Raw genomic sequence first — 13,717 nt, forward strand, 5'->3', positions numbered from 1 at the left:
AATATCAATTTCCTCTCAAGAAAGGTATGGAACACTTCCCTAGAAAGATAATGAAGTTACCTTATGATTCTATCATTAGAACAAATTATGATGTTGATGCTTCATCCTTCGATGTTACTTGAGATACACTTTCTGCGCCTAGCTGAAAGGCGTTAAAGAAAAACGCTTATGGGAGACAACCCATGTTTTTACTACAGTATTTTTGTTTTATATTTGTGTCTTGGAAGTTGTTTACTACTGTAGCAACCTCTCCTTATCTTAGTTTTATGTTTTGTTGTGCCAAGTAAAATCTTTGATAGAAAAGTAAGTACTAGATTTGGATTACTGCGCAGTTCCAGATTTCTTTGCTGTCACGAATCTGGGTCTATCTCCCTGTAGGTAGCTCAGAAAATTACGCCAATTTACGATCATGATCCTCAGATATGTACGCAACTTTCATTCAATTTGAGCATTTTCGTTTGAGCAAGTCTGGTGGCCTAATAAAATCCATCTTTACGGACTGTTCAGTTTTGACAGATTCTGTCTTTTATTTCGCATTGCCTCTTTTGCTATGTTGGATGAATTTCTTTGATCCACTAATGTCCAGTAGCTTTATGCAATGTCCAGAAGTGTTAAGAATGATTGTGTCACCTCTGAACATGTGAATTTTTATTATGCACTAACCCTCTAATGAGTTGTTTCGAGTTTGGTGTGGAGGAAGTTTTCAAGGATCAAGAGAGGAGTATGATGCAATATGATCAAGGAGAGTGAAAGCTCTAAGCTTGGGGATGCCCCGGTGGTTCACCCTGCATATATTAAGAAGACTCAAGCGTCTAAGCTTGGGGATGCCCAAGGCATCCCCTTCTTCATCGACAACATTATCAGGTTCCTCCCCTGAAACTATATTTTTATTCGGCCACATCTTATGTACTTTACTTGGAGCGTCTGTGTGCTTTTGTTTTTTGTTTTGTTTGAATAAAATGGATCCTAGCATTCACTTTATGGGAGAGAGACACGCTCCGCTGTTGCATATGGACAAATATGTCCTTAGGCTCTACTCATAATATTCATGGCGAAGTTTCTTCTTCGTTAAATTGTTATATGGTTGGAATTGGAAAATGCTACATGTAGTAAATTGCTATAATGTCTTGGATAATTTGATACTTGGCAATTGTTGTGCTCATGTTTAAGCTCTTGCATCATATACTTTGCACCCATTAATGAAGAAATACTTAGAGCTTGCTAATTTGGTTTGCATATTTGGTTTCTCTAGAGTCTAGATAACATCTAGTATTGAGTTTTGAACAACAAGGAAGACGGTATGGAGTCTTATAATGTTTACCATATGTCTTTTATGTGAGTTTTGCTGTACCGTTCATCCTTGTGTTTGTTTCAAATAACCTTGCTAGCCTAAACCTTGTATCGAGAGGGAATACTTCTCATGCATCCAAAATCCTTGAGCCAACCACTATGCCATTTGTGTCCACCATACCTACCTACTACATGGTATTTATCCGCCATTCCAAAGTAAATTGCTTGAGTGCTACCTTTAAAATTCCATCATTCACCTTTGCAATATATAGCTCATGGGACAAATAGCTTAAAAACTATTGTGGTATTGAATATGTACTTATGCACTTTATCTCTTATTAAGTTGCTTGTTGAGCGATAACCATGTTTACGGGGACGCCATCAACTATTCTTTGTTGGATATCATGTGAGTTGCTATGCATGTCCGTCTTGTCCGAAGCAAGAGAGATCTACCACCTTCATGGTTGGAGCATGCATATTGTTAGAGAAGAACTTTGGGCCGCTAACTAAAGCCATGATTCATGGTGGAAGTTTCAGTTTGGACACATATCCTCAATCTCATATGAGAATAATAATTGTTGCCACATGCTTATGCATTAAAGAGGAGTCCATTATCTGTTGTCCATGTTGTCCCGGTATGGATGTCTAAGTTGAGAATAATCAAAAGCGAGAAATCCAAAATGCGAGCTTTCTCCTTAGACCTTTGTACGGGCGGCATGGAGGTACCCCATTGTGACACTTGGTCAAAACATGTGCATTGCAAAGATCCGGTAGTCCAAGTTAATTAGGACAAGGTGCGGGCACTATTAGTATACTATGCATGAGACTTGCAACTTGTAAGATATAATGTTCATAACTCATATGCTTTATTACTACCGTTGACAAAATTGTTTCATGTTTTCAAAATAAAAGCTCTAGCACAAATATAGCAATCGATGCTTTCCTCTTTGAAGGACCATTCTTTTTACTTTTATGTTGAGTCAGTTCACCTATCTCTCTCCACCTCAAGAAGCAAACACTTGTGTGAACTGTGCATTGATTCCTACATATTTGCATATTGTACTTGTTATATTACTCTATGTTGACAATTATCCATGAGATATACATGTTACAAGTTGAAAGCAACCGCTGAAACTTAATCTTCCTTTGTGTTGCTTCAATACCTTTACTTTGATTTATTGCTTTATGAGTTAACTCTTATGCAAGACTTATTAATACTTGTCTTGAAGTACTATTCATGAAAAGTCTTTGCTTTATGATTCACTTGTTTACTCATGTCATTACCATTGTTTTGATCGCTGCATCCACTACATATGTTTACAAATAGTATGATCAAGGTTATGATGGCATATCACTTCAGAAATTATCTTTGTTATCGTTTTACCCGCTCGGGACGAGCGAACTAAGCTTGGGGATGCTTGATACGTCTCCGACGTATCGATAATTTCTTATGTTCTATGCCATATTATTGATGATACCTACATGTTTTATGCACACTTTATGTCATATTCGTGCATTTTACGGAACTAACCTATTAACAAGATGCCGAAGTGCTAGTTCCTGTTTTCTGCTGTTTTTGGTTTCAGAAATCCTAGTAACGAAATATTCTCGGAATTGGACGAAACGAAGACCCAGGGGCCTATTTTTCCACGGAGCTTCCAGAAGACCAAAGAACACACGAAGTGGGGCCACGAGGTGGCGACACCACGTGGCGGTGCGGCCCAGGGGGGGCCCGCGCCGCCCTATGGTGTGGCCCCCTCGTCCGGCCCCCGACTCGCCCTTCCGCCTACTTAAAGCCTCCGTCGCGAAACCCCGATGCGAAAAACCACGATACGGAAAACCTTGCGAGACGCCGCCGCCGCCGATCCCATCTCGGGGGATTCTGGAGATCTCCTCCGGCACCCTGCCGGAGAGGGGATTCATCTCCCGGAGGATTCTACACCGCCATGGTCGCCTCCGGAGTGATGAGTGAGTAGTTCACCCTGGACTATGGGTCCATAGCAGTAGCTAGATGGTTGTCTTCTCCTCATTGTGCTTCATTGTTGGATCTTGTGAGCTGCCTAACATGATCAAGATCATCTATCCGTAATTCTATATGTTGTGTTTGTCGGGATCCGATGGATAGAGAATACTATGTCATGTTAATTATCAAGTTATTATACATGTGTTGTTTATGATCTTGCATGCTCTCCGTTTCTAGTAGAGGCTCGGCCAAGTTTTTACTTTTAACTCCAAGAGGGAGTACTTATGCTCGATAGTGGGTTCATGCCCGCATTGACACCGGGACGATGACGAGAAAGTTCTAAGGTTGTGTTGTGCTTGTTGCCACTAGGGATAAAACATTGGCGCTATGTCCGAGGATGTAGTTGCTGATTACATTACGCACCATACTTAATGCAATTGTCCGTTGCTTTGCAACTTAATACTCGGAGGGGGTTCGGATGATAACCTCGAAGGTGGACTTTTTAGGCATAGATGCGGTTGGATGGCGGTCTATGTACTTTGTCGTAATGCCCAATTAAATCTCACTATACTTATCATGTCATGTATGTGCATTGTTATGCCCTCTCTATTTGTCAATTGCCCGATCGTAATTTGTTCACCCAACATGCTTTTATCTTATGGGAGAGACACCTCTAGTGAGCTGTGGACCCCGGTCCATTCTTTAATACTTGAAATACAAATCTGCTTGCAATACTTGCTTTTACTATTTTCTCTGCAAACAATCATCTTCCACACAATACGGTTAATCCTTTGTTACAGCAAGCCGGTGAGATTGACAACCTCACCTGTTTCGTTGGGGCAAAGTACTTTGGTTGTGTTGTGCGGGTTCCACGTTGGCGCCGGAATCTCTGGTGTTGCGCCGCACTACATCCCGCCGCCATCAACCTTCAACGTGCTTCTTGGCTCCTCCTGGTTCGATAAACCTTGGTTTCTTTCTGAGGGAAAACTTGCTGCTGTGCGTATCATACCTTCCTCTTGGGGTTGCCCAACGAACGTGTGAAATACACGCCATCAGCAAGTCATGTAGATATTTTCATCCCATGTGGCATGATCATTATCCTCTCATATGATTTATTCTTGGATAGCCAAGTGGCATTTGTTACTAAATATCTTGTGAATGCTTTTATACTTGTGAATAGTGCACCATATCATGTATGATTGGATTTATGTTATAATATTGGTCAAATGGTCAAGGTTGAGGGTTATTTCTCACATTTGGATAGTTGGTGTTTGATTTCACCAAGGCATGATCATATGAGTTTCAAAATACTCATAGTTAGTTTTATTCAAATATTTTGAACTATAATTCGTAATGTAAATGGATTTAGTTTTATGATATTCCATGTATTTAATAAGTTATGATTTAAATAAGAATGTGTGGCTTTTATGCACTTTAGACCTTGTGGTTTACCTTATTTGGTAATAAGTTTAGAAATGAATTAAATTACACACAAAGGTAGTTGCTAACTTTTAAGTGTTAATAAGTTAGGGTTTGGTTATTAAAGAATGTGTTGTTGTAAATCTAATTCCATTTGATCTAATCCATAGATCAAATCATCTCTACCCAAAATAAGGTTTTAGCAAAGATCACAGTGAAGTTTATAGCGATTGACTTGATGATCTACTTCAATTCCGAGCAAGTCAAGTGAAACTTCGATTCTTGTGGTAAGTTTTATTTGAAAGCGCGAAAATTCCCCGGATTTTCTATGCATGAATGCAATGCACACTTTGGTGTTGTCTCATTTTGTTGCCTCTAAACCTAGGATATTACAGCCTCTCCCCCTTAAATTGAACTTCGTCCCGAAGTTCGAACGCTCTCATGTTTCGGAACGTGGAACTGACTTGAACAGATCACAATCCTTTCAAACTCCATGGTGATCTCATTAGATATAATTGGATATATCCCTTGTCCAGATCCTTCCTGGAGTCTTCTGATGTCTGGCACTGATACTATCTTATATTCTATGATTTCTTCCAACACTCTAAGCTTATAGTTTTGCTCTCCAAAGATTCTTCGATTAGGACATCTTCTTATGCTAATGGACTTCACTAATGGTTGTGGTGATAGCTTCCTATCTGGATACCCAAAACTTGGTTCTACCACCTATGGTGTAATATGGCACTACGATTTAATTACCAGCTGCGGTACCCAAACCTTAATTCTAAAAGATTTATTTAAGGTAGGGTATTGTCTTCCCTTACTACCATAACGAAAGTAATGGTACTTAGTAAGGTATTTACAATAGGCATGATTCTGGTGGTTTATTCCTACGAATGGATTAGACTCATTTAGTCCATCCAATTATGGCTTCTAATTTATGCTAGTTATCCTCCTTTTGGTTTCTTTAGGTTCCATGGAAGGAATCTTTCTAATAGGCTTATGTTTTGGTATGGTCAAACTCCTTCGGTCTTAAGCCTTCTTAAGCTTTGATTGTCCTCCGACATCTACTTCATCCAACTTCATTATCTTGGACTTACTTGAGCCCTTTTACTTCTGAGTAATTATCAATTACCCACTCAAGTTAGGGTCTAACCCTTACTTCCTCGAGATATGAACCTCGGCTTCCGGTCTGACATCCTACTGAGGGTACTATTATATGGATACTTCCCAACAACCTTATAAAAATAAGATCGGACTTCCTCTCAGTTCAGACCTTTTTCTTCGTCTTTCATACTCCAAATCATATCACAATACTTCTCCTTCAGCCTTCCTCTCCCCCTTGGAGTTTACTAATGATCTTCAAACTTCCTTTCTTCTAATAATTAAACTCCAAGGTTAGAAGATTAGTCTTGGTCTAGCTTATACTTTGTACTTTTCTAGAGTCTCACGAAGAATTCTTTGTGTTGTATCCACACAATTGTGGATATCCGTGGTGAATCCTCCAATTAAATATTTACCAGCTACGGGATACCAGCTGCGGAATCCCTCTTTCCTTTAGAGTGAAAGAACGATTAAGCTGCAGACTATCTGTTACCAGCTGCAGACTATCTAACAAGAGATGTGGCTTACTTGATATCAGCTGTGGACTATTTTATGGTTCTAGTCAATATCTACCTACCAGTTGTGGCTACTTTTATAGTTTTAGTTAAGATATACCTCACTTCACATACTTTCTCTTCATGACTATCCTATATCAGCTGCGGTCTTATTATACCAGCTGTGACTTCACTTGTCTATTTTCCTTCTTCTAGGGTTTGTTTTGCAAGATAACCACTTGTTGATACTATGAAGATAGTATCGTAAGTGACTCTACTTGCAATCCCTTCTTCCATAATGAATATGGCTCCACTTCTACTGCTCCATATTCACTATTTTTCTCACTTTCATGGTACTTCCATGTTCCTTGATTAAGGATAGAAGTGAGTTTTGATTGGTCCTTCCTTCAGATTGTTGTGGTTGCTTCCCACAACTTCACTTCCTTCTTCTAGTGAACCTTCATCTTATCTTAAAAATCTTCAGAATTCATCACATCCTCACGCGAATACCTTTACCCTCTAGATCTATAACATCAAGTGAGAACTTGATATTGCAACATGCATTTGCATATCAAAGTCAAACTTCATGTATGGATTTAGTCAATCAATGAAAATCCAATAAAATCCAAGAAAATCCAGCTTTGTGCTTATAATACACATCCTTATATGTCTGAATATAATAGTTGGGTAAGACATCCCTAAACATCAGGCTCAGATGTGTAGTATATAACACCACATAAGATAGGTTTAGGTTGTGATACTTAGCACATATATATGGATTCCAACTATTTGTCTCAATATTTACCTCGATTGCTCACTTGCAACCAAATAAACTTGAGCAAATTGGTCCAAAATAGTTGTGGTTGACCAAATTTCCTTGGGAAGTTCGAACTTAACTCCCATTCAATTGAAAACTAACCTCACATGATCTCTCGAGACAATAACATGGCTACTTTAAACACATGATTGTTAGAATATACCACCTATAACTCCAGGATTTCTCTATGTGATATGCTCTAATAAAGCTTTCTTCAGACTATAAACTATGGTTCTAACATACTTGGCACAGTTGCCAGGATTTTAAGGCCTAAGCTTTCGAACTATTCCTTAAATCCTACTCTGCATCATACTTCTGTTATCATACTTTTGATGTTCTACTCCATCACATCATGAATCTCAAGTGAATCATATATGATTACCAACTCTACCATGAAAAGTAGACTTATATAACTCATATCACTCTTCCTTACCTCCTATGATTGACTCATCATAGATCTAAACTACCTAGTATGACTTATCTTCCTCATATAATACCAGTCATTGGACATTTTAAACGACTCTTACTTAGCCATAACATGTCTTAGTATACATCTTCCAATAGGATATCTTCCTTATGGTTGTATCCTCTCTTTGGACTACCATGTGTTGTATACCAACTGTGGTCTACTACCACCAATTATCTTAAGCTCCAATGGTATTCTAGTTATTTGGGAATGAAGCAAGATAACTAATCCACTATACTCAAGAAAGATAGATAAGAAAAATTGACTCAAGTGTGTCAGGATTATTCTCAAGTGAATACCCATCTCAAGTCAGAAGAATAGTTGGTTTGGCTAAGACAACTTCCTATAGACACTACCAAACCTATAGGTCTCCTTTAAAGGGTTTTAATCCTAGGGTCAAAGCATTTGCTCGATACCAGCTGTGATGACCCAGACGTACCACTGCATGGTGTAGTACACAAGTCGTTGACATAACACAAGTGAAACACCGTTCCACTCATATTACATCCCTCAGAGTGGTACAACAGAAACATATGCGAGTCCAAGGTATGTCTATAGAAGGATACAAAATCTGTTTACATAAGATCCACACAGCCTCCTACTTTACAGTGAGGTAAAACTTCAAATAAAGCTCCAGAAGAATGACTCGTAGTCTAACTTATTGCTAACTCAGGTTTAAGAGCTACTTGGCTTGCTATAGAAATCTAGCTACTTAGGTGCTAGGATTAGGGAAAGGTTCCCTTTTATTACTAGTCTAGGTTTCCATTATAGCTGATGCATAAGTTGACTCCATTTACTTCTTTGACTGGATTCTTCATCTTGTTGCAGGTGACTCCTTTGTCTTCGAGTTCCACGGTAGTTTCTCCTTCGGTGCCTTGATCTAAGAAGGGGGTTCAAATGGGAGGGAATGAGTACGAGCGTACTCAGCAAGTTCATATTAGGAAATAGGTGTATCATGCACTAGCTATAGCCATAGACTAGAAAGTCATAGGCCAATGCAAGTTTTCGTAAACATTTCTTCAAAAGGTTTAATTTTATTCTGAAAACTATGCCCGTCAGTCTTCACAGGTTGACCAGAACTTCATGGAGTTCCTTTCCTGCCGCGTTCGTAGTTCCCTTCCCGGAACAGGGGGTGACTGCCACAATTTGATACCCTCTGCAGAGGTGTGTTACCTTTCCCATAAGAGAACTTATCCTTGATACCAACCAGGTGTACTTTCCCGTCCACACTTCCTTGGTGTGGGGCCAGGTGTAAGATCCAAGTCTCAATCACTGCCTTCTCCGCGACCTCGCAGACCCACCCTTTTGTAAGTCTATCCTCCCCTTTATCTATGGTTAGACCGACCCATGCACTTGTTCTCCCCTATACCATTAAGGTAGACCGTTCCGAACAATTCATGTGCCCTGTCCTATACACCATAGATAGACCGATCCGGACAACCCTTACAATCCTTCATAGACCAATAATAAGTCTGCCCTCCCCTGTATCTAATGGTAGACCGTGACGGATCACATGTCCCCACCTTTACCAAAGATAGACCGATCCAGGCAACCCTTATCACTAGTCCGTTGGCATGCGAGAGGGAAAAGATACAGCTGACTTCCCCAGAGCAATTATAGATCTTATGGTTAACGCGATATGTACGGTGCTAGAATCACTGGACGGCATTGGTACTTAATCCTAGATGAATAGTACCCATGCAATGGAACCTCCACCAATCAACACATACCATGGTTCCATTGCCCACCACATAGTCATATTCATAATTGTAAAATAATACTTTGCTTTTCAATGCAAGAGTGATAAGTATAGTACTTTGCATATAGTTTGATAAAAATAATCAAATGACATGAGCAAGCGATGAACTTGCCTTTCTTGACTGCAAGATTATGCAGGCAAAAGTTTCGATACGTGAGAACTCCAAATTCTGAAATACCATCATTGTCCAGTAAGGACAATGTTTAAAGAACTCGGCAAAGATGCTATAATGCATAGTATGAGATGCAATCGTCCCGCGCGTAACCTAACCTTGATGATTTAGGATGTATGAGTTGTAAAGATTTCTTTAGGGTGTGTTGCACTTTTAGGATGATTCTGAAACAAGGTTCTTATTAGGGTTGATGACATTATAGTATAAACAAGTGATATAATGCATCATAACAATCATACACACAAATAATAGTAGTGGAATAATATGTGAAGAACAGTTGTTAATTTTAAGTTCTACATGACATGGTTAATGATTACTTATATTATACTCCAAAAGAATAACTTTTGAAGAACATGTTACTTAAGAAATAGTAAGTATTTTAAATAAGAACTATGGGCTTCGATGGTTTGATTGACATTTGTACTTCAAAAGAATAACTTTTGAAGAACAGGTTAAATAAGAATAAGAACTACTATACATAGGAGCTATGGCTTTCTAAGGTTTACTATTGGATTAATTTTAGTTTACTAATAGGTACTAATTGGTTCTTAAGTAGAATGGTTTTATATGTAGCAAGTATTTGTAGGTTTATCACCATGGTTGATAATAAGTATTCTATCAAGGGATGGTTATCAAAGTGGTTTCATCAGTTAGCCATTAGGGTTTACTATGGTGTCACATCTGCTTCACTAAGTGATCACTAATGGCTTCTAAACTAGGTGGTTTATTATCCCCAAGTAGGGTTTAGTTGGATAGGATCATGTAATGTGAATTACTACACAAGGTTGGTATTAGGGTTGATCATCATGGTTCTACTAGAGTTTGATGGTTGAGGTTGATCCTAATGGTGTGGTATATAGGAGTGGTGATTAATGGCACTAATCCAATTAACAGGCTAGGGTTTTCATCTAGGTGGCATTAGGGGATCATATAGGTTTTACTCAAAAGTGAGAACATGAAATAATAACCACATGTGAAGTAATGTTGTTTTATTTTAGTAGATCATGATCATGCATGCATTTGTTTCTAAATTATGGTACAACTCTTAAAATAATGATTGGCAATATAGATGTGGTATCGAATTACTTTGCAACAAAATTAATAATGGTTTTAGCATTTTATTAATTTTCACAAGAATTAATAATTAGGGTAGCTCCTATTTAGGTTTAATTAAAACTAGGGTTTAACAATTGTTATTAGGTTAATTAACTTGTTAAATAAAGATGTTTAAGTAAACAAGTTTTTGAGTTACCAAAATAAAATTAGCCTTTAGTATTTTTCTTGATTTATTATCATTTAAAGAAAAATAGGAAATATCAATTTGCAAATTATGGTTTATGAATTAGCACTAATATTTAAGTGGATGCAATTATGATAAATAAAATTAATCTTGACATTTTATTTAGTTAACAAATAGCTATTATTTGTTTTTGAAACTTAAATAATTATTGAATTCAAATTGTGTTTTAAATAAATGAAAAGGCCTAGTTAATAAAGTTAAAAATAAGTGAATTTTTATTTTGAGACACATTTTTATTTTATATTTTATTTGCATAGAGTTTATTTTTGTAGAGCCCGCAAAGACACGTCAGACCATCCATCTTTGTTTGACCGTAAGCATCGCTGTATCTCTGACCAAAATGCGCACGAGTGGGGCTTCGGTATATCGAATGACAAGTGGGCCATGGCGCTGATACAAGGGGCAATAGACGGGTAGGAATAGATTTTTAAACGGAGCTCTACAGCGATGACACGGAGGAGGTGGCCTGCGGGGTGCCGAGATGAGATCGACGTCCACAAAGAACTGCATGAGGCGAGACCAGACGCATTAGATAAATATGAACTAGACGCGTTTAACCATGCAAAGAAGAGAAGAAATAGTCGACGAAATCGACGACTACCTCAAAACTTTGACTGCCGTGTCCGACACGAACGCGAGCAATGTAGAGAAAACTAGTGTCTCTCCTTTCTGGCGTGTATAGATGGGTGCTAGAAGAGTGTGGTGGCGAAGAGAAAGACCTCGCGGTGGTCTGTGGCGTCCAGCATTGCGGGGCGGCGTGGACGTACCCACAGCGGCGTGCATGCATGTTCGGCATTGGCATCAGCATGTACGTTCGGCATTGGCCTCGGCGGTATCTCTGGTGTGTCAATGATCGAATGAGGGGACGGGATTGAGGGTGCATCCCGACGGTGTCCTAGCAGTGGCGGTGAGCATAGCCGTTCTGACCATGCCGATATCGGCATCGGCATCGTTTGGAGGCTGTGGTGCTCGAATCAAGGTGGGATTTGTTTCTTGTACGCCAAAAGTGATTTGAAACAAGTTTCGTGTTGAAGTTAGGTAACGAAAGTTTGTAACTAAGCCCAAAATTATACTAGCGCCATGGTGAGGTTCTTTTTGATAGAGCTATACGGTTGGACAAACTTTTTTGACACTTTTTAGATAGGGTTCCTTGTTGTTACACGTATGGCATCATTTATGGAAAATTTGGGGTCATTTGGAGATGTTCGAAAAAATCACTTTGCTTAAACGCATGTCGTTTCGTCTCACTGAAACCAGCTTTTCTAACAAGGTGATTTATTCTACCTTCTCTAAATGACCTCAAATTTCATACGCTGATCTTCTATACATAGATAGATAGATTGTTTCGTTTTTACATTTTTCGAACTTTTTATTTCCCTTTATAATACCCAATTGATTTTCAGATCAAAACCTCGAAAAACTGCATCATGTATGGCATCATTTTCGCCCTAAATTTCAAATTTTGTGAAACTTTCCCTTTTATATATTCCTTGTTGTTATAGATATGGCATAATGTATGCCAAATTTGGTTAGGTCTCACTGAAACTAGCTTTTGTAACAAGTTAGGTTTTTCGACCATCTCAAAAGGGATTTTTTCTACCTTCTCTAAATGACCTCAAAAATCATACAAACGATCTTCTATACAAAGATAGGTAGATTGTTTCGTTTTTACATTTTTTTTGAACTTTTATTTCCCTTTATAATACCCATTTGTTTTCAGGTCAAAAGTTAACATAAGTAGATGGTGAACCCTTCCAAACTTCAAATACAGAGATAGATAGATTGGTTCGTTTATCATTTTTACCTTGAATAGTAATGGCTACAAGAAATCGGTGATGGTTTATCATTTTTTTGCGTGAAAAGTAATGGATAGAACAAATCGGTGATGGTTTATCATTTTTTCGTGAAAATTAATGGCTACAACAAATCGGTGATGGTTTATCATTTTTTGCGTGAAAATTAATGGCTACAACAAATTGGTGATGGTTTATCATTTTTTGCGTGAAAAGTAATGGATACAACAAATCGGTGATGGTTTATCATTTTTTCGTGAAAATTAATGGCTACAACAAATCGGTGATGGTTTATCATTTTTTGCGTGAAAATTAATGGCTACAACAAATCGGTGATGGTTTATCATTTTTTGCGTGAAAAGTAATGCCTAAAAGAGTTCATAATTTTTAGCGCGTGAAAATGAATACAGAAAACCGCCCTTTAGCATACTTAGAGAGTGGAAAGTAATGGCTACAAGAAATGGGTGATGGTGTATCATTTTTTACGTGAAAAGTAATGGCTACAACAAATCGGTGATGGTTTATCATTTTTTGCATGAAAAGAAATGCCTAAAAAGAGTTTATAATTTAGCTCGTGAAAAATAATGCAGAGGGTGGAAGCTAACCGCTGACAGAGAGAGAGAGGGTGGTGGCCCCGACCATAGAGAGAGATAGGGGTTATCCTGCCCGTTAGATCATACGATCAACGGTCGGCGGGCACGATCCGCGTGACATGGGCTAGACCAATCAGGGCAATGTTGGGCGTCTGTGAGAGTTTGTTAAGGGAGAGGGCAAAGCTGAGTAGTATCAAGAAACCAAGGGCAAGTGAGTAGTAAACAGACTAAGGGATTCAAATATGATATTTAAAAAATGGAAAATGCGTGTTTTGTACAATGAAACCCATCTTGGCCTACCTCAAACTATTTGCAATACAAATATACATGAGTGTGAAAATTATGACCTCATTCAGAGAAAGTATGTTTTAGGGAAAGCTGTTTTGGGTAGGGCTTATTATCGAAAACCATGCACCTTCATAGCTACTAGGCGATTTGAGAAGTGGCAATTTGTGGTAAAACTTGATTTATCTATGATTTGAGAAGTGGCAGTTTGTGGTAAAGACTCCATGAGTAAGTGCCACTCTTTTTCGGAATTTTTTGCACA

The sequence above is a fragment of the Lolium rigidum genome, chromosome 1, assembly GCF_022539505.1.
Source record: "Lolium rigidum isolate FL_2022 chromosome 1, APGP_CSIRO_Lrig_0.1, whole genome shotgun sequence".
In the NCBI taxonomy this organism is placed as follows: Eukaryota; Viridiplantae; Streptophyta; class Magnoliopsida; order Poales; family Poaceae; genus Lolium; species Lolium rigidum.